A 21,534-nucleotide genomic window follows, 5' to 3' on the forward strand; every position below is an offset into this window, starting at 1 on the left:
GTTGTGCTCGGCTGTGGTAAGATCAGTTTCCTGCTTGTATTCTGGCATTGACCTCTGCTTCACATGATGAGTTCTCAGTGAAAAGTACACATAGGTATTTGAATTCTTGTACTCTCTTGTAGGACTGGTCCCCAACCTGCAACGGTTGTAGATGATCAGCAGTCTGACCATGACCACGGGTCATAACGAGGTACTCTGTCTTGGCTTCGCTTATGTTTAGCCCAATTTTGCTAGCAGCCTCCTTTAGTGCTTTGGTCATTTGCTCCAACTCCTCTTCCGACCTAGAGAGTAAACAGATAGTCTTAGGTATGCCAGTCTCTTTCCTTCGATTTCAATCCCTCCGTTCTCTTGGAAGGTCTCGCGTACGATCTTCTTGAGGGCAATGTCAAGGCAGCCTACACAATGCGTCAACGACCATTAATCCACAATTCTGGAATACTACTGACACAAGCAAGCTATCCATGAAAAACGACACGTAAGACACAATGGAAGACAACGGTGGGAATTCGTTCCAGCCCTTAGGGAAAACTGCTAGATGTATGAAGAGGACTAAACAGAAGAAAAAAAACTCGTAGTTACTGACTAAGAAGATTAATAAAGATGAAAATGAGGACGTAGATGCACGAGCGCGTTTGCTTACCACTGATTCGTCGACGTGCTGGTGGTAGGCTGTTTGCAGAACCGATGCGAGTACATGTTGAGACAACGATCGCAGAAAACGGGTGCATCTTTTAGATACGACTCCATCGCTGTCGTGAGTTTCTCATAGGCATCTAACTTCAAGATAATGCAGTCCTGCACATGCTTCAACTAAGATAGCGGCATACTTGCACGTCAATTTGCATGGTGCACCAAAACCAACCGACCACGACCATTGCTTCAGATCGAGACCTTGGCGCATACATCATGGAGCGACTACACGGGTAAAACGTTGTTTACACTCTTTTCGCACTTTAGTATCGATTAACGTTCAATCGCTGTATCACTTTGATTACTTACACTTCACTGTTTGTTTTTTACTCACTCACTGCTCTAATTTTTCGGTTCCTCCCTTCGTCGTTGATAAGACACTGACGTTCGAAAGCCGCCCGTTGTGGCCGAGCGGTTCTAGGCGCTTCAGTTCGGAAGCGCTGCTGCTACGGTCGCAGGCTCGAATCCTGCCTCGGGCATGGATGTGTATTAGTTCCTTTGGTTAGTCAGGTTTATGTAGTTCTAAGTTCTAGGGGACTGATGAACTCAGATGTTAAGTCCCCCATAGTGCACAGAGACATTTGAACCAACAACCTATGAGAGAGAGAGAGAGAGAGAGAGAGAGAGAGAGAGAGAGAGAGAGAGAGAGAGAGATAGAGAGAGAGACTCCCTAACGTAACGTTATGTTGCATGTAGCAAAGTAACTACAGAGCAAATAGGAAGGAAAAAACTTAATCAAAAAAATAATCTACAAACAAAATTTATTATAATTTTTTCATAGAAAATTTTTATATCCAGTGTATTTACATTTAATGTGCTTACATACAATTTATTCCCAGCCAATGTGTTTACATACAATGTTTTTTACTATCTGAGCAGTTACAATCGATCACTGAATTTACATCGAAAAGTATATAACGCATATTTTTTCAGATATTTACATTTTTACTAGTATTTACATTATTTATGTTTTTACAGGTATTTACAATAAAATTAGTTATCATCATTATGTTTTAGTGTGGTATACTGGTCTATCAGCATCTGTGTAGCGCAGTTTTACATGATTTGGCTGACATTTTTGTAATTTACATCCCTAGCTAAAATCTAAATATGGAGAATGGCCATTTCTACTGTGATTGAATTAGCAAAGACTGCATTACGTCTGCTCAGCTCAATGGCAACTGTTTCGTAAAAAATAAAGGTCCTTCGAAAATTTGGTTTGGAAACAAGTGCAGCTGCCCGAAATCTGACTTCCCAGGATGTTACTACTCTTACGTCCAGCATCTTTCACACGTTCAGGACTGTTTTACAAACAAACAACTATTCATCAGGTTTAAAAAGTTGTTCTAAAACTCTTTTCTTCTACTAGCCCATTTTTGTGTGTTAATCTGAATGTACGGTCCCACTCGGCGAGCTAGCTAAAACGATAAAATTTGATGACTCTTTTTTAAAACCAGTTTACGGTAGTGAATGACAGTTTTTCTTGTCACGGACAATCGGAAATAATTTCTTTTGTATCTTACTATCGGATGGTGGCGTCTTTATTTCCAGACAAGTCGGAATCCCCATTGTAAATCGCGAGTACTCTCGGAGACAAGATTTGCTTCTAATATGTACCCTATGTTCGAATCGTCTAACGTGTTTTTCATGTCAAAAGTTTCGACGGTGTCTGGGGGAATACCAATCAAAACTTGACACTGCAAGATGCCGAAACAAATTATACATCAAGGTATATGATGTAAGGTTTATCAATTTTTTATCATCATAATCCACCATGACTCTATTGTTGGTAGGTGCACGTCTGCAAGGACAGTGGAAGTTTCCACCTCGGATGCCAAGCTCAACAAACCAGAGTTGTTCGATTCCAGTATGAAGATGCAATTTTGCTTTTTTTTCAGCAGAGCACTCCGCGCAAAGCCAGATGAAGCAATATGATGTGTTTCATCCAATCACGAACCTTAAGGCAAAGACCACGAAAGTCTTCGAACACGTTGGCAAGGAGTAGTGCATGAACTTTCAAGTACAAATTGAAGCATTCTCTGAGTGTTTTAAACTTGAACACATTCTGGACATTGCAAGGGCTTTGCACATGGCCAGTGTTAGCGTTTCACCTGTTAGTAAACTTTTTAAGTCTTCGACTGATGGTATTCAATCTTCCAGCAGAATCGATTTGTCGCTCACATACTCTTATAGAAAATATCCCTTCTGATTAACGAGATTAAACTCCCGTTCATTTGGAAAAATATGCTGTCATTACTTAAATTTAGCGAATTGATAAATCTGAAATTTGTGCGAAAGTACCTTAACAGCAACACTTTTTCCGTGTTACATGATAGGATAGAAATACATTGAGGAATTAATTTTATTTTATTCATCAGCATCTGTTATCTTTTGTTCAGAAATGTGTGTGATCAATAAATACCCTTCATAACTGCTTAGATTGAGGAATATGATGGGCACTGTATAGTAAGGACTGTAGTTCACGTAACAGCTGGGATGTGCTGTTCCTCGGTACACAGTGGTGTATGTGTTTTACATCGCGTTCCTCAAATGGTATACGGTTAATTTCTTATGAACGAAACGCTGATTCTTCCTTGGGGATTGATACCATCTTTTTGTTTGGTAATGAAAGGGAATTCATAGTCCCAGAGATTTCATAGCAGTAGTCAGATTACCATTCCATACAATCGCAGCCTCTGTACAATTTAAACTCAGAATATCCCTTGTCATAGCCACAGTGTGTGCAATAAGCAATGCTGAATGGTTTATGCGAAACTACCAGATTGGAATGTGAACCAGAGTTAGTACTACGACTGCAACCAGCAGCTGCTTTCAACAAACATTCTGTATGAGCATAAATTACAAAAGACAGCTCCAGTTTGTTAAAATACTTAGTAAATTTTACAAACTCATTTTTGCCAGTACACAATTTACTGGTAAATGGTTTAAATTTTGCAGAGGTAGCTAAATGTGCGTCTACACTTTAAGGGGAACGAAAATAGCACAGGTGCCATTCGCGTGCTATAAATGAAGTGTGATGATCAGTAATACTATTCCGTGCGAGCGTCAACAAGTTTCTTATGCAGTAGAAATGACATATATCTGAGGTATCAACATGAAACATTAGCAGATTTACATGTCACTTGTGATGGAGTTTTGTGATCTGAAGTGGTGCAACTTGGAACTCTTTGTCAACTCTCCTGCCTTCTACAGTCGTCCGTTCATGAACAAGGGTACTGGATGCCATAAACGTTTACAGAGACGACTTGATTCTGTTTTTCGAAAATGTGAACGTATTTGAGCTCTGCAGCAAACAGTACCTTTGAAAAGACTAATTTATTTACATATGGTCAATATTTAGACTTACCTTGTACATCTTTACGTACAGGATACAATCCTGCTAGAATTGATCACTTGAAATAATCATTATACGTCCAGTTAATATTTATTACTGAGGACTGACTTGCTATTAGGTAAGGCACATATACTTCTGAGTGAAATCTCTCATTTTAATTAATGTTAACTCGCAGCTGAACTCTTCTCCTACACCCACTTGGAACTGGTAACTTGGAAAGTTGCCAGTTCTTTATTAAAGCTATTCTCTGGCAATAGTAGAGTATCAGTCACCACTAGATAGCATTAAACTCACACTCGTTATATTGGGATATATCTGCTTTTCGTTGCCTGACGGAGGCAAGAGATGCTTACACCTTAGAAAAACAATGATTTTAAGATGCTAGTGAACTAGACCAACTTCGTTCTCGAATATATGAAAACAGGCATCCAATAAATGTCTACGCCTCTTAAATCAAACCTTGTTATCTATGACACCAGCACATATTTGACTTATGAATGGAGTCGCAGCAGCAACCCATTCGAGATCGTATAATTTAACGTGCTCTGTTGCCGCTTCATCTGTTGTAATAATATTATTATATTCACACACACACACACACATATGAGATAAAATTTAATGATGTCTTTCACCATGATGTTATTTTAAAACGCTAAAATAATGTTACGCCAGCGAAATGTATGTGTACGCTATTTTACGAAAATACCACTGAAATAATACATATCCTTGACCTTGATATCATTTTCATGCAGTTTTCCGGTTCACTAGAGAAGAGAGGAAACGGGTGGGGGAGGTAATCAATGGAGTTACAAACCATAACTGGATTAGTTCCACCGTTTTGTATTTTTAAAAAGGTTTCCACTGTCACTATTTGGCTAGTTACGACGTAATTGATTTTGATTGGCTTCTTCATTATTATTACTATGCAGTGATTGACTGGAAAGAGGAAAGGGTAAGAAGAAATGATGATTATGTTGATGAAATCATTGCTAAGGGCGATGACATCACTCGTAAGAGTGATGAGGTGACTGAGAAAGAGGGGAGGGTTCAAAATGGTTCAAATGGTTCTGAGCACTGTGGGACTTAACTTCTGAGATAATCAGTCCCCTAGAACTACTTAAACCTAACTAACTTACGGACGTCACATACATCCATGCCCGAGGCAGGATTCGAACCTGCGACCGTAGCGGTCGCCCGATTCCAAACTGTAGCGCCTAGAACCGCTCGGCCTCCCCAGCTGGTAGAGGAGAAGGGCTTGTGATGTCATCGGGAGATCACTGACGTCGGTACGTGTCGTGACAAAGTTAAACAATGTGTAATGGAATGCTCACAGATATACGACTAACACGTCATTCTTAATGGAACAAAATCGGCAAGTGTAGAGGTAATTTTGAGAGTACCCCAAGGGAATGTTATAAGACCGCTATTGCTTACATTTTGTATTAGTGATGTAGTGCATAACGTTGGATGCTCTGCAAGACTGTTTGCGGATGATGCTGTTGTCTATGGGAACGTTGCAACGCCGCTAAAGTGTAGCGAAATGCAAGAAGACCTGGAAAGGATTGGTGTCTGGTGAAAGGAGTGGCATGGTTGCAGGGGACCCCGAACGTTAATAAATGTAAGCTAGTGCTCTTAAACAGGCTATTGGCAGAGAATGAGTTTAACAAAGAACTGGGAACTTAACTTCCAGGTGGGCATAGAAGGAAAAAGTTCAGCTGTGAGTTAACATTAATCAAAATGAGAGTAAATTATGCCTAATGTCATATCAAATCAAACTAGGACGGGTCGTGAGTCGTGTTTGGGTAGCTCAGCTGGTAGAGTACTTGCCTGCCAAAGGCAAAGGTAATGGTTAAGACTCTCGATCCGAAACACTGTTTTAATCTTCCAGGAAATTTCATATCAGTACATACTCGGCTGCAGAGTGAAAATTTCATTCTGAAAACATCCGCCAGGCTGTGGCAAAGCCATATCTCCGCAATATCCTTTTTTTCCAGGAGTGCTAGTTCTGCAAGTTGCACTGGAGAGCTTCTGTGAAGTGTGGAAGGTAGGACTCGAGGTACGGGCGGAAGTAAAGTTGTGTGGGGGGGTTGCGAGCCGTGCTTGGATAGCTCAGGTGGGCCGGCACGGTAGCTCAGCGTGTTCGGTCAGAGGGTTAACTGCCCTCTGTAATAAAAAAACTGAGATAAGGGATCAATGATAAAGTTGAACAAGCGTAATGGAACGCCCACCCTGAAGAAACAGAACGAACAGAAACGAACAAAATGAGATTTAAAAGGAAGTGGCAGAGCACTTGCCCATGAAAGGCAAAGGTCTAGAGTTCGAGTCTCAGTCCAGCACAAAGTTTTAACCTGCCAGGAAGTTTCTTTTGTACTTATACAATTGTTCATTATGCATATTTATTTGTATTGCTCTTTCATAATTCCAAAAGTGTTTTCACGAATACAGCAAATGATCATTTCTCGATATTATACTACAAACACATTTCATTATTTGTTTCCGTTTCTAATAGAAAACTGGTAAAGTGAATATCGGGAAATTCTAGGTTTGCAAGCTAATATAATGGTCGTACAGTCTTTTTCGAATACTGGTTCTCTAATCTGACCTAACACGGCTTCACAAGAACTGCATCGTCTTTCTTACAAGGTTTCCCATTTAAGTTTCTCGAGCTCTTCTGCTAGACCTCCGTATGAGCTGTATCGACCTGTTGCAGCCCTGACAGGGCGTTTCTAAAATCGTTCAATGTTTTCCGTCACTCTTTCTCGATAAGGACTCCAAACAGTAGAAATGGTTACAAAACCGTTTTGTATGTTTTGCATGTTCTTCCAACATAAGTAAGTCTTTGGTTTATCATCGGTAGTGATTTTACGTGAACGTCCCAGGTCATATCGCTTCTTTGTGTAACCCCCGAAGTGCTGGAGCGATGTGTCGATCCCACGATGTTCAGCCCTCTCAGCAAACCGGCGTAAGGCCGTCGTATTGAAGGGAGATTATGTTAAAAAGTAGGCTTCTGTATCCAAAAGAGTGGAAAGTAATGTGGTGTGTTTAAATGCTGAATAAACCCAAACTGCTTTCAGACAAAAAAACAAAACAAAAACGTGTTGCTTTACTTATTGAGAGCCCCTCTTACTTCACGTACGACTTCGAAAGATGTTCTGCTAAATCTTTCGCCAGGATCTTATACTGTATTGTCAAGTAGATAATGATACAACAATGAGACTAACGTTTGCTGCAAAAATCGTCAAGGTTGATCCCTGAGTCACCGGTCGTTAAGATCGAGCGGTTCTAGGCGCTTCAGTCTCGATCCACGCTACCACTACGGTCGAAGGTTCGAATCCTGTCTCGGGCATGGATGTGTATGATGTCCTTAGGTCAGATAGGTTTAAGTAGTTCTAAGTTCTAGGGGACTGGTGACCTCTGATTTTAAGTCCCATAGTGCTGAGGGCCATTTGAACCATTTGATCCCTGAGTCAGTTTCGGAAGGTGTGTAACGTTTCTTGTATTTTCTTACCCGGCTTCCACGCAGCAATTTTAGTTTCGCGCTTGAGAAGTATTCTTCCGATGTCATTTTATACCCACAGCGTTGTAACTCTTCTTTCTTAACCGTGTCGCATGGGTTTTAAAATAATGGACTTTCTTGTCAGAATTTCTTAATGAGAAGGACCGCTACTCTCTCCTTGCTGTAAGTACAGTTGCAATATGTTACAGCTTATCTGTTTATCACCTCCGGGATACAATAACTCTTCTTTATTATTCAGAAGTAGCTTTTGGGGTTGTAACTTCACCAGTGCTCGCGGAAAAACAGAAATAATGCAATACAGGCATCATGAAACTTCATGTAATCGCTATCGCTTGCGCCTTTGTCCCACATTGGTCCGGGGTTTGGCGTGGTTAAATCGGATTTGGCATGTTAATTTGAAAGGGTGGCCGGATGCCCTTTCTGCCGCCACCCCGGTATGAAACTTCATGTAATAACACCTCTTTAATATGCAACAGTCTACAATGTCATGTAATGTATTGTCTTACAATAACTATTCCTTGACATGACACTAAAATCATCTATAGAAAATGTTGTATTTTACAAAAGTTTAGATATTCTTATTTGGTTTTCTTTGTCATTTGAAGGATCTTTTGGCGTTCATTAGGACGAATTCCATAATTTTTAACTTCAGCCTACAGCAGGCGTTGTACACTTAAACGATATACTGTAATCTGACTGTGGGAATTATTGTACGCTTCACTCACGCCCCTTCTTACAGCTGCACGAGTTGCTTTCAGCTTTCCTCTGTCAGGGTCGTTGCAATCTCTTTACAGCGAGTTTGTAGTAGTGTCCGCTTCCGAAACATTCTCGGAATTGTAACGCTAAACCAGGATAAGTCTTTGCCCTTGTTTAGTACTTTTTCTGGAACGTGTTCATGCCACACCATGGTTTATAACACCTTCAATTTAAACCACAACTCTTCTGCGTTTGTCAGATCTGAACTATATGTTCTCAGTCCTCCTTTTAAGTAACTTGATAGTGACTGTCTATCACTTCAACCAAACACAAACATTCTCCATCGCGCGGGATTAGCCGAGCGGTCTGGGGCACTGCAGTCATGGACTGTGTGGCTGGTCCCGGAGGAGGTTCGAGTCCTCCCTTGGGCATGGTGTGGGTATTTGTGCTTAGGATAATTTAGGTTAAGTAGTGTGTAAGCTTAGGGACTGATGACCTTAGCAGTTAAGTCCAATAAGATTTTACACACATTTGAACAAACATTCTCCTACCTTTCCTGAAACAGCATCGTAGTCGCTGATCTGTCTTTCAGTGGCGAAGCTCTCGAAGAAGTCGGTCCTGTTCGTAACTAGGAGGCCCAGAATTTTTCTTTTGATTTCAGATGTCGGACTTGCACTTCACTCGCCTATCAATTCCCTTGGCACACCACGTCATTGTTCAGAGAGTTCGTACTCATTCCAGAAATATTATTATCGGCAAGAGACGGTACACGAATCCGTCGGCCGGGATTGTTCATAACTGTATTCTATCGTTGGACGCTGTACATTGCGAGCGCTAGGTGCAGTCTGCGTCCCAGCAGAGGTGTGAACCAGTTTCCGCGACCCCGCTGCACGCTGCCCCGATTAATGCTCGCCTCTCTCAAGTCCAGCTATCGCCTGCTGTGCCTCGCAACCGGCCCCCAGTCTGACATTTCCATAGCTACTTCCACATCGGTTTATTTTCCCTTCTAACGTAGGTCGCTCCAGCTCGTTGGTGTTGTTACACGTTTCGCCTAGTGGCTTGCAGGGCTGACCTTTCTGCAGTCAACACGTTACAGCACCGCCACACGGCTGACTTTACAGCATCCTTCCTGGAAGTGCCGCACTATGCGACGGCTTGTCAAACTTAACGACTCTTTTGTTCTGTCAATTTAAGTGTACCGTTTCTCTTCTAACCTACGTTAACACAACTGTGAACGATCTGCTCAGAAGAACCGTGCGTCATTTTGCTGAAAGTGTCACGTTAGTTGGAAAGGGCAACAAAGCTTAAAGGAAGAAAAGGAGTAAATCATCGAACTTAGCTGTTGAAATTTTGAGCAGAAAAGATATGAAGTAGTAATTGCACAAGAAATGCTGTTAATTCTCTTCATGTAGTTGAAATGAGAACGAGATATGCTGTAGCCTGTTTAAGGTGCACTTAGAGTGCGCTATAAAGAAAATTAAGAAGCCATTCGGGAAGAACGTTAAAATTCATAGAAAAGAAGTAAAAAGTTTAAAGCTTGCCGAAGATGTAGCAAGCCTATTAGAGACGCAAATGACTTGGAAGATCAGTGAAACGGAAACATATTATGCAACGACCATCATTAAATGTAAAATTCTGGTAATGAAATGATCTTGAATTAAGACAGTTGATGTTGCACGATTTAGATTAGGTGATAAGATGAGAGAAGTAGTGGACGAGTTCTGCTCTTTGATCACCTAACTGTAAAGAGCATATGTAAAGACGATGTAATATGTAGTCTGGCAATAGTACTAAAAGTGTTTCTTAAAAAGAGAAACGTGTGAACATGAAATATAAATTTAAGTGTTAAAAGAGCTTTGCTTGGCGTATTCCTCAGCATTGCACTCGTATATCGAAGTGAAACGTGAACAATAAAGCAACAGAGGCAAGAAGAGAAAGTAAACAGCGGGAATGTAGTGGTACAGAAAATGCTGAAAAGTAAGTGGCAGACCTAGCAATTAATGAGAACGTAATAAATCGAATCGGGGGGAAAAGAGTTTTATCGCACAGTTTGACTAAAAGAAGGAATATGTTAAGATACACAGTGATACGTCAAATGACAGTTAATTTAATAACGGAGAGAACTGTGTCAGAGATAAAAATTGCAGGGAAGGCCATGGATTGAACACAGTAACCAGGTTTAGATGGATGTAGGCTCTGATATTTATGCAGAGATATACTAACCCAGCAAGGAACCTGTGTTCAAACTGATAACTGTCTTAATATATTAAAGTAGTACAATAATCCGAACAAAATTTGATACAATTCCTCTGTTACATACGATATGAAAAGCAACTGAGTTCATGTTCACATTTACTGTTTATAAATATACCAGGAGACAGGAGTACGCCATTATTTTATTTTTTTCTCTAAGCCTTGGGTCATGCAAATTCTGTATGAGTCGAACTGAAATACAATTAAAATCTTGGTCATAGGATGTAACTGTATTTCCCCTAGGCGGCATGCCTGCTCTGCGTAAAACTACGTCGTCTTAACTCGCTGTTTACGCAAATAGGTTGGTAGGGAACGTGGTAAGGTCTCCACGATTCCACAGTAAGGGGACCCATAAATGAGGAATGGAAATGTCAAACATTCTAAGTGAAAAACATGGCATCTGTTAAGAGAATAACGTATCTCTTTTGCTATATACATTTTTTATATTAAAAAAAACTGAGAAGGGATTCTGATACCTCAGCATTATGCTACTTACCTCAACACTTCAAAAACTATAAAACTAATTAGAAAAAAATTATTAAGAATGTTCTGTGTACCACAACAAGGAATTGACTGGTTCTCAGTGCCAATAAAGTTTTTGTTTCAGTACTATTAATACTGAAGCACTACGTTATATTTGTGGCAATACAAGTACATAAATACGGCATATTACAACTGCATTCAAGGAGAACCTTTTCTCATATCTTCTAAATTTTTACAAAAGAATAATAAAATTAAATTAAAAACATGTTGTTTTGACTTCCGTTTCCTACACCTCCATTCTTGGGATCAGATGTTGCAAAGTTTACTATAGAGCTCCATGTGATATTTAGGAAGAAATGGCTTTTAATAACATTATTATAGACGCACCTTGTTTTGTATGCTCACTTCTGCAAATTTCTTGACTGTTTTTGAAACCGAAATTATCTTCTCTCTTTACAAGCACAAATTTAAATGCACTCTCCTTACCACACGAACGGTACATTAATTAAATAGAGGAGACTTCGACTTATGGTCTTTGGACCTCCAGAGTTAAGCACTACCTGGCACAAAACCCATGCGCCATCTTGTAATGAATGTTTGAAACATCCATTTGGCACTTGCAACATGTCTAGGTAGAGAGCAGTGAGGCGAGAACACAATAGCTTTGAAAACACGTTTTGTAAAAACGTGACACTTAGAACGTTTGACATTTCCACTCATCAAATATTATGTTAGTTACCAAGTTTAGTACCGGTAAGTATAGTACAGATTTTAATGACTGTTCACTGAAGGGTACAAAATACGTAGATGAAGACGTTGCCCCAGGACAGAAGAAAAACAATGTCAAACGGAGAAAACTATTGGCAAAATTTAAAAATGGCAAAAATTAAAATGCGTTTGTTAGCGATGTTTAAAAATTTTATACATTCATTAATTAAATGTTTTACTTTTGAAACGTGACTTACTGAAAATTAAACACATCCCTAGAATCAATTACTACAATTAATTTCGCATCGTTTACTTTTTTTTGATGAATTTTTTACCATCCTGGAAATCATGTTTGCGATTTTCCATAGATTTCTGTCTTAAAGCGTGCACTGCTACTGAGAACTAAATAGTTATTGCTGTATGCAATTGCTTTTTATCTTGCTGCGGAGTAACTTGGTGGAAGAATGAAATGAAAGTTACAGTTTCGTTTTGAACGTTATTGTTTCTGTTGGGAATTTTTGAGGGCCTAGCATGATGGACAATTAGATGAATTGCCTATTAAAATCACTTGCTGAAATAACAGTACATCGTGGGTCGTAAAGCATTCAGCCGCCAGTACGAAACCCACCAGACGGAGGCAGAGTGGGGTCTCATAGATTTTATTGACTGGCTGACATGACGCAATGGTAAACCTATTTGACTCTTATTTTGGACCAGGAGGATTCAAAACCCCGTTCATCGTGTCTGAGTTACATTTCCCTTGATTTTCTTAAGCTGGTTTTCTTTCGCATTTTACAGCAGGAACATGCGAGAATGGTTTCCTCGATTGGGGTGCACCTGGCTCCCTTCTCATATTTGTCGAGTTTTTCTAGTGCTGTGATAATATCTGCGATATGAAAGACACGTTAAGTTCCAGGCATATTTCTTACTCTTGTACAAGCACGACTCAGATAAATGCACCTCTGAAGACGCTCTGAAGATGACAGTAGAAAATTGCTGCTGTAGTAATAAATTGGCCCCAATAAAAAAAAAGAAGATTTACACAAGCTGAATGTTTGAGAACGTGTGTGGGCTTATGAGACTGAAAAATTTAATAATCATCTTTTAGATGTTGTAGCTTCTCCTATTGCCTTACTTGCTAAGAAAATGCTGGAGAGGAATTCTGCGTTACGCAAGACACCATTTAATAGGTTTGATATTAGCCAGATATGTTGCAACCCTTTATGTGCTTTGTTCAGGGGGATTTTTGTATATTTTCTTTCAGGAAATGATGGTTACATGTTAACCTCTTCTGTAGGTCATATGAATTTTCTGCTGAAAATTAGTTAAATTTGAAAAAGGAGCAATTATAGTTATTAAATATGGGACGTTAGTTTTCACATAGTACACAGTTAAGTCATATGTCATTGAACTGAAGCACTATAAGTTGTATATTTACGATTTGCTTGGACAGTGTGGTCTCAAAATGAATATGATGATAATACCGATGCGTATTCGTTTGTATGGAGCACTGTGCAATATAAGATTAACCACAGCACCAGAAGCACCAGCTTATGCCTAGAAAAGTCAGCAATTTACAAGATCATTTGTAACGATTGTCAAAGCTTTTATGTTTGACAGGCCGGAAAAGGAAATGGACCTCTTATAGAAACCAGAAATACCCATTCCACATCTTCAGCTCACTCCAATGCATTCTAAATGAGCAGCTGGAGCCAGCCAATAAGCATTTTCTAAATAATTTTTCTTGGGCTGTTCACAGAAACCAAACACAAATTGCACCGCTAACAGCCATACCACTGATATTTAACATACCAGTATAAAATTGTTTAAATATAAACTACCTTGAAGGATTAATATGCTACCTTCATCCCACTCTCCAACAATTTAATTCTGTATCTCCCACAGCTGACTTATACATTGTAATGATAATCAAATATCTGTATATTTAAACGTGTGTACATAAATGTCGACTTTATAATATGTAGACAGTTGGCTTTAATGTATTTCGCCAGCAGTTTTTTAAAAAAAAGACCCTACTAAAAGCAATTTGTCCTACTATCGGTTAATAATGAGTTTACTCTGAGACTGCAAACATTTTACCGTTAATAGTATGATACATTTTGCACGTCCCACACATCATCTTTGCTCTGTTTACATCTTGGTCAACATTCAATGTATGATATCTTTGTTTCTCTGCTTAATGACACACTTTGCAGTGTATTGTAAACAAAAATATCAAGTGCATAGCACATGTGCAATGCTCAACACCCAGTTTAGGAATATTTTGGAGTGTGCCACAGGGATTTATTTTTAATGTGTGTGTGTGGAATTCTATAACATATACATCGAGTCAGAAAACCACATAGACGACTACAAGACAAATCGCCATCTAGTGGAACTGATGAAAGTGAACACAGCTATTTTGCATGATATACAAAAACGCAAGCACTTTTGGGTATTTTTATTAATGAAACAGCTTTTAATGTGGGACTAAATACTCAGATATTCTTGTGCAGTGTGGAGGAGGCAACACGCTATCGGTGGAAACACCTGTGTAACGAAAAATATTAGCCACGTGAAGATGAGATGGCAGCCCAAAACCGGTTATTGCACTGAAATAAAAAAATAAAAAGTATTTGTGGCTGGTTGCGGCAGTCAACTGTTTTTTAAATCAGTTTCTATGTTGGTTTGGTGGTGACTCTGTTCTGTTAGGTGATCAGCAAATGTTAGGTTGGCAGTTTGAGATGTTTTGCATATTTGGATCTAATATTCCTAAATGTTTGGGTCGTGTATACAGTTTAACTTTACTGTGAAATAGAAAAATATAGCCAAAATAAAGGTAGTCGTTTGAAAAGTGCACTTCTTTTGACATCTGTAAAATCACAATCTGCTGTTGAGCAATATTCAATACGGTGTTGATGCGCTCTGCCCATTTTAAAAAGTTTGCCCCACTCGTTGTTGCGCTGTCCATAGAGCGCTGCAATTCAAGCCGGCCGGCCCTGCTCTTCGATGGCGGCCTTCTTAAGGTCATCCAGTAAGTGAGGAGCCTTCTTGCGGGTCGGATTAGCAGACACGGCAGAACATTTCATTCGTTTGATTCCTGACTCATGCAGGCAGGTGACAATGAGCTGAGAGCCGTGTGATGCTGTATTATCATCTTTATTTTTGGGGCATCTCCCCAAAGCTCTCGCACTTACTTAAGCGAACGCTTGGCGAGAAGTGTAGGTACTCGTTGGCCCTACCTCTCTTGAATCAATCCTCCTTGGTAAGAGTCCCAGACTGATGAACAGTATTCGAAAATGGCTCGAACAAGTGTTTTGTAAGCTACATTAAAACAAAAAAGAAAAATCGATGCACCACGGAGGAATAATCGCAATGGGACGGAAATCAGCAGATATGTCGTACATGTAAAGACAAACAAACGATTAGAATTGCAGAAAAATTGGAAGATCTATACAAATGAAAAAGCTTCACTAAGTGAGCAGGTCAATAACACGTTGTTCTACCTTTGGCCATTATGAAAAAAGTTATTCGGCTTGGCCCTGATTGGGCGAGTTGTGGATATCCTTCTGAGGGATCTCGTGGCAAATTCTGTCCAATTGGCGCATTATGTCGTCAAAAACATAAGGTGCTTCCCACAATGCTCCAAACGTCAACTCGGGAGAGATTCGGCGACCTTGCTGGCCAAGGTAGTGTATGGCAACCACGAAGATAAGCGTAGAGACCCTCACCGCTTGCGGCCGGGCGTTATACTGCTGAAATATAAACCAGGACAGCTTACCACGAAGGTCAACAAAACTGGCCATAGAATATCGTCGACGTAACGCTGTGCTATGAGTGTGCTGCGGATGACAGCCAAAGGGATCCTTCTATGAAAAGGAATGGCACCCCAGGCAATACATAAAACTGCAAACAGTCACTTTTTTTAATAATAATGTTTTATTCAATGAACCTGTTTTCGAACCATGTCAGGTTCATGTTCGAATAATTTCTGGAAGTTACATCATTATTTCTACCATAATGCTGTGTGCGGGCTCTGTGACAAGAAGATGGAACACGCTTTAATGACTATTGTTTATCTGTCGAAATGGATGTTAATTTAGTTTTCTACTTACTGCGAAAGTATGGGCGGCTTTTTCCGTTAGTGACCATCTGTCTGCCACCATTTGGTGGGCAGTTGATATATCACTTAACACAGTTTTACGCGACCTATATTAATTATCACTCTGACAGCGAAACTTTGCTAGCATCCAGCACATGCTATACAACTATTGCTCGTAGCAAAGATCTTGGCGAAAAAGGTATGACATAAGCCTACTTTACACAGAGATGTAATATATTCTTTTTAACGTGTATTTAAGTCGATATAAGAGCAAATATTTTAATCAGACGGGCAATAACATGAGAGCACAAAATAAATAAATAAATAAATAAATTAGTATAAGGACAAACTTCAAGTGAGCTGTTGTCTTATTTCTATTTGTATATTAATGTATGATACAGCAATTTTATAGCAAATATTTTAATTAAGACTAGCATTAACTTTTATGCCCAGGAATCAATAATACAGAGTTATTGTATTTGCAATGAGATATAGCTCTTTTTGGGACTAGGATATTTATATGTAAATTTTAAATAATGGTAAACCTTCAAATAAACTTTTGACTTATTTCTCTTGTTAAATTAACACTATCTGGAATATTAGTAATGGTAGATTCTGTTTATTTTAGATGAAGGTATATATGTTGTTGTTGTTGTTGTTGTTGTGATCTTCAGTCCTCAGACTGGTTTGATGCAGCTCTCCATGCTACTCTATCCTGTGCGAGATTCTTCATCTCCCAGTACCTACTGCACCCTACATCCTTCTGATTCTGCTTTGTGTATTCATCTCTTCGTCTCCCCCTACGATTTTTACCCTCCACGCTGCCCTCCAATACTAAATTCATGCCTTAGAATGTGTCCTACCAACCGATCCCTTCATCTAGTCAACTTGTGCCACAAACTCCTCTTCCCCTCAATCCTATTCTATACCTCCTCATTAGTTATGTGCTCTACCCATCTAATCTTAAGCATTCTCCTGTAGCACCACATTTCGAAAGCTTCTATTCTCTTCTTGTCCAAACTATTTATCGTCCATGTTTCATTTCCATATATGGCTACACTCCATACAAATACTTTCAGAAATGACATCCTGACACTTAAATCTATACTCGATGTTAACAAATTTCTCTTCTTCAGAAACGCTTTCCTTGCCATTGCCAGTCTACATTTTATATCCTCTCCACTTCGACCATCATCAGTTATTTTGCTCCCCAAATAGCAAAACTCCTTTACTACTTTAAGTGTCTCATTTCCTAATCTAATTCCTTCATCATCACCCGACTTAATTCGACTACATTCCATTATCCTCGTTTTGGTTTTGTTGATGTTCATCTTTTCTCCTTCTTTCAAGTCACTGTCCACTCCGTTTAGCTGCTCTTCCATGTCCTTTGCTGTCTCTGACAGAATTACAATGTCATCGGCGAACCTCAAAGTTTTTATTTCTTCTCCATGAATTTTAGTACCTACTTCGAATTTTTTCTTTTGTTTTCTTTACTACTTGCTCAATATACAGATTGAATAACATTGGGGAGATGCTACAACCCTGTCTACTCCATTCCCAACCACTGCTTCCCTTTCATGCCCCTCTCACTCTTATAACTGCCATCTGGTTTCTGTACAAATTGTTAATAGCCTTTCGCTCCCTGTATTTTACCCCTGATGCCTTCAGAATTTGAAAGAGAGTATTCTAGTCAACATTGTCAACATTGTCTAAGTCTACAAATGCTAGAAATGTAGGTTTGCCTTTTCTTAGTCTAGCTTCTAAGTGGTAGGGTCAGTATTGCCTCAAGTGACCCCATTTGCTCACCAGATGGTAGAGTTTTATCAGGACTGGCTCTCCCAAGGCCGTTAGTAGTTCTAATGGAGTGTTGTCTACTCTTGGGGCCTTGTTTCGACTCAGGTCTTTCAGTGCTCTTTCAAACTCTTCACGCAGTATCGTATCTCCCATTTCTCTTCATCTACATTCTCTTCCCTTTCTATAACGCTGCCCTCAAGTACATCGCTCTTGTATAGCCCCTCTACATACTCCTTCTACCTTTCTGCATTCCTTTCTTTGCTTAGAACTGGTTTTCCATCTGAGTTCTTGATATTCATACAAGTGGTTCTCTTTTTTCCAAAGGTCTGTTTAATTTTCCTGTAGGCAGTATCTATCTTACCCCTAGTGAGATAAGCCTCTACATCCTTACATTTGCCCTCTCGCCATGCCTGATTAGCCGTTTTGCACTTCCTGTCGATCTCATTTCTGAGACTTTTGTATTCCTTTTTGCCTGCTTCATTTACTGCATTTTTGTATTTTCTCCTTCCATCAATTAAATTCAGTATTTCTTCTGTCACCCAAGGATTTCTACAAGCCCTCGTCTTTTTACCTACTTGATGCTCTGATGCCTTCACTACTTCATCCCTCAGAGCTACTCATTCTTCTTCTACTGTATTTCTTTCCCCCATTCCTGTCAATTGTTCCCTTACGCTCTCCCTGAAACGCTGCACAACCTCTGGTTCTTTCAGTTTATCCAGGACCCATCTCCTTAAATTCCCACCTTTTTGCAGTTTCTTCAGTTTTAATCTACAGTTCATAACCAATAGCTTGTGGTCAGAGTCCACATTTGCCCCTGGAAATGTTTTACAATTTAAAACCTAAATCTCTGCCTTACCATCATATAATCTATCTGAAACTTGCCAGTATCTCCAGGCTTCTTCCATGTATACAACCTTCTTTTATGATTCTTGAACCAAGTGTTACGTATGATTAAGTTACGCTCTGTGCAAAATTCTACCAGGCGGATTCCTCTTTCATTTCTTCCCCCAATCTATATTCACGTACTACGTTTCCTTCTCTTCCTTTTCCTACTATTGAATTCCAGTCACCCATGACTATTAAATTTTCTTCTCACTTCACCATCTTCTTCGTCATTTGCAGAGCTAATTGGCATATAGACTTGTACTACTGTCGTAGGCGTGAGCTCTTGGCCACAATAATACGTTCACTATATTGTCTGTAGTAGCTTACCCGAACTCCTTTTTTTTTCTGAGTCATTATTAAACGTACTTCTGAATTACCTCTATTTGATTTTATATTTATAACCCTGTATTCACCTGACCAAAAGTCTTGTTCTTCCTGCCAGCGAACTTCACTAATTCCCACTATATCTAACTTTAACCTGTCCATTTCCCTTTTTAAGTTTTCTAATCTACCTGCCCGATTAAGGGATCTGACGTTCCACGCTTAGATCCGTAGAACACCAGTTTTCTTTCTCCTGATAACGACGTCCTCTCGAGTAGTCCCCGCCCGGAGATCCGATTGGGGGACTATTTTACCTCCGGAATATTTTACCCAAGAGGACGCCATCATTATTTGTCCATACAGTAAAGGTGCATGCCCTAGGGGAAAATTACGGCTGTAGTTTCCCGTTGCTTTCAACCGTTCGCAGTACCAGCACAGCATGGCCGTTTTGGTTATTGTTACAAGGCCAGATCAGTCAATCATCCAGACTGTTGCCCCTGCAACTACTGGAAAGGCTGCTTGCTGCAACTCTTCAGGAACCACACGTTTGTCTGGCCTCTCAACAGATACCCCTCCGTTGTGGTTGCACCTACGGTACGGCTATCTGCAACGCTGAGGCACCCAAGCCTCCCCACCAACGGAAAGGTCTATGGTTCATGAGGGGTGGGGTGGAGGGGGGGAGGGTATATATATACATATATAAGTTGTAATCTTTGTAATGGACTAAAGCTGTCTGTATGACTGTACACTTTACATTTAGAAACCAAGAACAAAAGTTTAAGTGCACTGTTGACTTATTATTGTTCTTGATCTGGAATATTGGTAAGGCACCTTCTGTTTGTTCCAGCTAGAAGTAATGTGTATAAAGGTACTGATTTATGTTAACAGCAGAGGGCTTTACCATTTAGAAATACAGTACAGACTTTATTCTGTGGTAATGTATTTACATTGACACCAATGTAGTTAAGATTTAAGGAGAGGGATGGGTGGGGGGTTAGAGGGCGGGGGAGGGAGGAATGGAGAGGCGGTGTAGGGTTGGTTAAGTGGTTACTTGTTTTGAATTAGTGGAGGTAACTGATTTAATAATTGCTGATTCTTTATGTCTTTCACTTATACACTATACCTTAATATGCAAATACACTCCTGGAAATTGAAATAATAACACCGTGAATTCATTGTCCCAGGAAGGGGAAACTTTATTGACACATTCCTGGGGTCAGATACATCACATGATCACACTGATAGAACCACAGGCACATAGACACAGGCAACAGAGCATGCACAATGTCGGCACTAGTACAGTCTATATCCACCTTTCGCAGCAATGCAGGCTGCTATTCTCCCATGGAGACGATCGTAGAGATGCTGGATGTAGTCCTGTGGAACGGCTTGCCATGCCATTTCCACCTGGCGCCTCAGTTGGACCAGCGTTCGTGCTGGACGTGCAGACCGCGTGAGACGACGCTTCATCCAGTCCCAAACATGCTCAATGGGGGACAGATCCGGAGATCTTGCTGGCCAGGGTAGTTGACTTACACCTTCTAGAGCGCGTTGGGTGGCACGGGATACATGCGGACGTGCATTGTCCTGTTGGAACAGCAAGTTCCCTTGCCGGTCTAGGAATGGTAGAACGATGGGTTCGATGACGGTTTGGATGTACCGTGCACTATTCAGTGTCCCCTTGACGATCACCAGAGGTGTACTTCCAGTGTAGGAGATCGCTCCCCACACCATGATGCCGGGTGTTGGCCCTGTGTGCCTCGGTCGTATGCAGTCCTGATTGTGGCGCTCACCTGCACGGCGCCAAACACGCATACGACCATCATTGGCACCAAGGCAGAAGCGACTCTCATCGCTGAAGACGACACGTCTCCATTCGTCCCTCCATTCACGCCTGTCGCGACACCACTGGAGGCGGGCTGCACGATGTTGGGGCGTGAGCGGAAGACGGTCTAACGGTGTGCGGGACCGTAGCCCAGCTTCATGGAGACGGTTGCGAATGGTCCTCGCCGATACCCCAGGAGCAACAGTGTCCCTAATTTGCTGGGAAGTGGCGGTGCGGTCCCCTACGGCACTGCGTAGGATCCTACGGTCTTGGCGTGCATCCGTGCGTCGCTGCGGTCCGGTCCCAGGTCGACGGGCACGTGCACCTTCCGCCGACCACTGGCGACAACATCGATGTACTGTGGAGACCTCACGCCCCACGTGTTGAGCAATTCGGCGGTACGTCCACGCGGCCTCCTGCTTGCCCACTATACGCCCTCGCTCAAAGTCCGTCAACTGCACATACGGTTCACGTCCACGCTGTCGCAGCATGCTACCAGTGTTAAAGACTGCGATGGAGCTCTGTATGCCACGGCAAACTGGCTGACACTGACGGCGGCGGTGCACAAATGCTGCGCAGCTAGCGCCATTCGACGGCCATCACCGCGGTTCCTGGTGTGTCCGCTGTGCCGTGCGTGTGATCATTGCTTGTACAGCCCTCTCGCAGTGTCCGGAGCAAGTATGGTGGGTCTGACACACCGGTGTCGATGTGTTCTTTTTTCCATTTCCAGGAGTGTATATACATAATTAAGTTGTAATCTTTGTAATGGACTAAAGCTGTTTGTATGACTGTACACTTTACATTCAGAAACCAAGAACAAAAGTTTAAGTGCACTGTTGACTTATTATTGTTCTTACATTAAAGTGATCTGGAATATTGGTAAGGCACCTTCTGTTTGTTCCAGC

This window comes from Schistocerca gregaria, chromosome 3 (genome assembly GCF_023897955.1).
Source record: "Schistocerca gregaria isolate iqSchGreg1 chromosome 3, iqSchGreg1.2, whole genome shotgun sequence".
Classification (NCBI taxonomy): Eukaryota; Metazoa; Arthropoda; class Insecta; order Orthoptera; family Acrididae; genus Schistocerca; species Schistocerca gregaria.